The sequence below is a fragment of the Marmota marmota genome, unplaced genomic scaffold (assembly GCF_001458135.2).
Source record: "Marmota marmota marmota unplaced genomic scaffold, marMar, whole genome shotgun sequence".
Classification (NCBI taxonomy): Eukaryota; Metazoa; Chordata; class Mammalia; order Rodentia; family Sciuridae; genus Marmota; species Marmota marmota.
In genome coordinates this window covers 62215745-62221045 of record NW_025999900.1, presented here as the reverse complement: position 1 = coordinate 62221045, position 5301 = coordinate 62215745, and the positions used below count along the sequence as shown (strand labels likewise).

Here is a 5301-nt window from a genome sequence, read left to right as displayed (position 1 = left end):
ATAAGAGACAGCCCTCCCTCTCTCTCTCTCTCTCTCTCTCTCTCTTTCTTTCTTTCTTTCTTTCTTTCTTTCTTTCTTTCTTTATTTCTTTCCCAGTGCTTTGGTAAAACCCAGAGCCTCATACTTGATAGACAAGCTCCTACTTTCTTCTTGCCACCATCTTCTCTTTTTGTAGTTGCTATTCTCCCTTTTCTCTCGGTGAAAATGTACTTGCTAAGTGTGTTTGTCTGATAAAAATTTAGTCATCCAAAGATGATTTTTATCCTCCGTGGTTGGAATCATGATGCTTTCAGATCCTACAAATAAATAAGTTCTGGTGCTTATTGACTGCATACCATGTGCCATTCAATGTAAAGTGGCCCAAACTCCTGGCTAGTCAACTGAAGGGTTTCCCGGGACGTGGACCTTTCAGTACTAAAGCAGGAAATTTCCCACAGGTCCCCCGTGTGAGCTCTGGTTATGTCTGCTATGAATCCTGACTGCCACTTGACTTCCTGTCCTGACCCATAGCTTCTTATCATTTTACCTTAGCTGTGGTTTTGTTCTCTTGGTTGTCTGTGACTCTTCTTGCCCTTTGATTGACAACCTATCTTTGGCATCTTTTCTTGGTATCATCCAGAAATTCCTCTGGGTAGGGTGGTGATTCCTGTTCGAATGGCTCCTGTTATACTGCCAGGAGCACCTTCTCTACCTCATTCCAGGCCCTGTCTTCATTTCCTGATTAGCCTCCTGCTGGGGTGTGGGGGTGGCAGACACAAACTCTGAAGTGCTTGCAAATGTTCTGAATCATTTTTCTAATCAGCGCAGTTAGTATGCGTACACACTAAGAACTCACAGACGGGATGGGGCATCGAGCTGGAAACATGGCCTCCGTTCACATCTGACAGAGCCTAGATTTTTCGACCCAAGTGTGCTGGTCAAAGTTGAATATTCACATTCCGTTAATGTCTCTTACAAATTACTTTTCTAATTAAGAGTCTTCTTATTACAGATGCAGTCTGTCACTGCAAGCGTGATGCCCGACCATGTTCCTGTCTTTCTTTCACGTTGTCCAGATGTTGTTTACAAAGATGTGTTTCCTTAAGGTTCCACGGGGCCATCCCTCCCTGCAGTCCTCCAGCCACGAGTCCCCAGCCAGTCAGTGGCTACTCTGTGAGTCACTGAGTGCAGGGGAGCCTTTGGGAGCGGGGGTCTCAACTTAGCATGACTTCTTTTTCTAGACTGAATGAGCCGATTGTTATTAATCTGTAGCTATGGAAGAATTTCTCTTTGTGTCAATTGATCTGTCTTGTTCTCTCTTTGGACAAAGACAGAGGAGAATTGCTACCTGTGAAGTAGAGCCCTCCACTCCTAGGCACAAAAGTCAGGATGCACCATCACTGTTGCTAGAAACCCTCATGTCATGGAGACAAGAGGAATTGCCGTGACTCTTAGTTGGAATGGGAGCACGGAACTCACGGTGGCGTCTATGTACAAGAACTCAAATGTGACAAAAAGTATTTCCACTCTATATTCTTTTCTTCTCCAATTAGAGTCCACAGGAACATTTATCAGCGTGCCCCTTGTCTCCTGTTCTCACCCTCGTAGCCTGCTGCTGGTACCATGCCAACCCTCTTCAACACACCTCTGTGGGATAGACTAATGGAAACATCCAGCTTGCCGTCCCTTGACATGAGGCTCCTTGTGTCCTTCCCACTCCTCCAGGTCTCTTGGCTCCTGTATATACACTGGTCCTTGACTGGAAAGAATCTTCCTACAGGAAGAAGGAAATGGGTGAGGGATGCTGCTTGGATTCTTGGGAGGTAGTCGCAGAGTGGCGATGTCTGTGAATATTCCTCTACTAATGCTATGTGTCCTATGAAACAATAACACCTGCTACTTAATTAACATTTGCTGTGTTTATTATGGCAAGCACTATCATGTTTTCCTTAAATGGTCCAGTGAATCTGACTAGGTCTTACTATGACCGTTGTCTTAGTGTGTTCAGGACGCTATAATAAAATACCAGAGACCAGTATCTTACTAACAGAAATTTGTTCAGGAGGTTCAGGAGGCTGAAGAGCTCAAGATCAAGGCACCAGTAGGTGCTGTGACTAGAGGGGGCCCATTTCCTGGTTCATAGATGGTGACATGGGATGTGTCCTCCTGTGGTATAAGAAGCAGGGCAGCCCTCTAGAGTCTCTTTTCTGTAAGGATATTAGTTCTATTCATGAGCCTTCACCTCATGACTGATCACCTCCCAAGGACCCTGCCTCCAAATAGGATTGGAAATTAAGTGTCAACATATGAATTTCGGGACACACAGGCACTCTGACCGGTGGTGCCCACATTGTCATGTAGGAAGCAGCACCCACCCACGGAGGTGAACAGCTCTCCCAGGTCCACACAGCTGTTCCTTTGAATCAAAGTCGCACTTAAATCGCTCCTTTAGCCTTCTGAGGGGACAGCCCCTATTCAGACTGTGTTCCCCAAAGAACCCTGTGAGCTGAACCAACTCAGGTCCCTGGAAAGCAATGAGGTTGGATGAGGTTTCCAGTTTGTTTCGAGGAACAGTCTTTATCCACCTTTTGTAAATACGTATCCAAAGTCTTCCAAGTTCCAGGCAAAACCCTCATTTGTGAGCAGGGATTGGATGCTGGCGGGACGCTGGTAAGCAGGGAGGTGCTGGGGTTTGGTGGCCGGCAGTCCTGGGTTCTCTCTTCCCCTCTAGTTTTGTGACTTTTGGTTCCACCTTATGAGTGCCAAGTAGACCCAACACGCCCAGGGTTGTTACTGAATCAGGACGTGGATGGAACCGGCTTAGCCCAGGGCCACAGTAGTTGGGTTCCAGTTGTTTTGTTCCCCTCACCTCTTGTCCCTGGTAGTGCTGGGAGCTGCTTCTCTACTGGGAAGAAAGAAGACTGGCTTTCTGATCACAGGCTGCATTTGATTTCTATAATGGGGATAAGAGGTGAAATGTAGCCCCAAGAATATTTGTGACACAGAGATGGAGTCCCATGTGACCTTGAACCTGTGCTCCGATAGCAAAACGATGGCAGGGAGTCATCCAGGGCACTTCCTGGAGCCCCACGGTTTCCTCCTGTCCTCTGGATCCAACAGTCTCTCTTCCTGAGCTGGGAAATGACTTGTCCGAGGCCACAGAGCAGGCTGTGGCAGAGTCAGACCAAGACTTTGTTCTGCCAGATGCTTTGTCCCCTACTCCGATGAGGCTGTCATTGTCCTCTGAGAGCCCAGATGCTGAGGCCAGTGTGTCCGACATCCGCGCAGTGAGTGGAGTTTTCCCGGAGGACGCAGAGGCACGCACCTGGAGACGCAGGCCATGCACCTGGAGGACCTGGAAGTAAAAATCCCGTCGCATATTGGGCGCAGAAAGGGTCAGATAGACTCACTGGTCCGGCTGGGTCTCATCCCCCTCTCTGACTCCAGCCTGAATTTCTCCAGAATTCTGAGAAAGTTTCTCAACTGGTCGTAAGAACCAAGCAACTATGAGACCCAAGTGAACATGCAAAGAGAGCAACACAGGCCCCAAAGGCTGTTCTGGTGGCTTAGGAGACAGAGAGAGGGAGCATTTCAAATCTGTGTCCACCTGTATCCTTGCAATAAAATTCCGGGATGAGTCAAGAAAAGTCAGCCCACTTTAGACATCTCAGAAGGATGTCATACAATATGCAGATTAGTAACATAAATGGTGGAGGGTACCGAAAACCATCTAGACCAAGGGGCATCCCCAGCAGGGGCTGCCCAGAGGAGCAGCCACTGCAGGAAAGGGACATCTGCTGGAATCCCAAGCCAGCCACTGCTGGAGGCGCTTAGGGACAGGAGGGTCCGCTTACTCCCACTTCTCCTGCCTTTGGCCAACTCCTTTTCTAGTGGTGCCTCTTCTAAGCAGCGAGTAAGTGAGAGAACCAGAGCAGGACAGGGCTGGGAGGGGAGGGCTGGGGTCCCAGGCAAGGCCACAGCTGAGCTGAAGGAGTTTGCTCTAGAATCTAAGCATTTACTGTGACTGAGAGGAATCAGGGCATTGGAGAGAGTGTGGCTCTCCTTTGTCACCTTTCTGCGAGCTGGGAAAGAAGAAAAGTGGTGGGCAGCCAGTTCTTCTCTGTGACATCGAGCTAAGCACTGTCTAAACTCTGGCCAGCATGTCTTTTTATTTTTATTTCAGATATGGTGGATCACCGGCAGGGCTCTCCGGTGGAGCACACCTGCTGAACACATGAAGGAAGTCAGACTTATGACCTCCATTTCACCAATGAACAAATACAGCAACGCTCTGAAAGCATAGTCCTGAGAGTTATCTCTGGTCACACAACGCTTCTGAGCCTCAGGCCTACGTTCTTTTCAAGAGCCACAAAACCAAAACACTCTGAAAGAGCATGGGGAGCTTGGTGCCACTTGTGGGCCCCGCCCTATGCCCTCAGGGACCCTCCACATCAGCAGTAAACAACCAGATAGAAAAAAAATTAAAAGCAGCAAAAAGGAAAAGAGCAGTCACAAAAGCAGACCAGGCTTTGCATTTTGACTTACGGTAAAAACTAACTTCAGCACATGGACCAAAGGTGCTTCGCTTCCCATCCTGAAGCTGCTCAGCCCCTGAGGGACAGCAGCGCTATTTCTGACCCCCTCCTGGCAGGATGCCAGGGCTTTGACTTCCCTGCCTGTCCTGTTCATGAGCTGCATTTCCCCTTTCCCTTCCTTGGAACCTGGGTTCCCTCCTTGGACATCTCTGAGCACTTGCTTGCAGTGGAGAACAAAGAAGGTCCCGTGTCGTCGTGCGCGGCTGGAAGTACAGGCCATGCCCAGGTCATAATTACTGAAACGGAAGGAAACAAAGAAATGACCAGTCTTGGGAGGCACCCAGGTCAATCCAGATATAATAGCATAATATAATATTATGATAATATTATAATATATAATACTCCTTCCCAGAGTATTTCAATAGCTTCCACCACACCCAGGGGGGAGCAAAGGTTCTTTCCAAATTATTCTCAAGCAGAAAGCGTTGGTGGGTGCAGAGAGATGCGCAGACGTGGGACCTCTGCCTCTGCCCTGCCTGGAGGGGCTGGAGACGGGGTTCACTCATCTTTTGTTCCGACATCACTTTCAAAATAAATTCCTGCAGCAGCCAGGACATTTAAAGAGTGTGACTGAGTGGCTCTTGGGGAGGCAGGTGGCAGCAGATGGGTAAGTGTGAAAATGTGATCTCGCTGGGATGTCACACCAGGCAGTGTGTACCGAGCACCACTGGAATTGCCGCTTCCACGGGGAAAGCACTCGATTTATGGCCAGAAAACTGTGACTAGC

The 5301-nt window shown here is 48.6% G+C and overlaps 1 pseudogene; it reads right to left on the bottom strand.

Moving 5' to 3' along the window:
- Positions 1–3358, bottom strand: part of LOC107144778 — a 4526-nt pseudogene extending 1168 nt beyond the window's left edge.
- Between the last annotated feature and the right edge of the window lie 1943 nt (positions 3359–5301).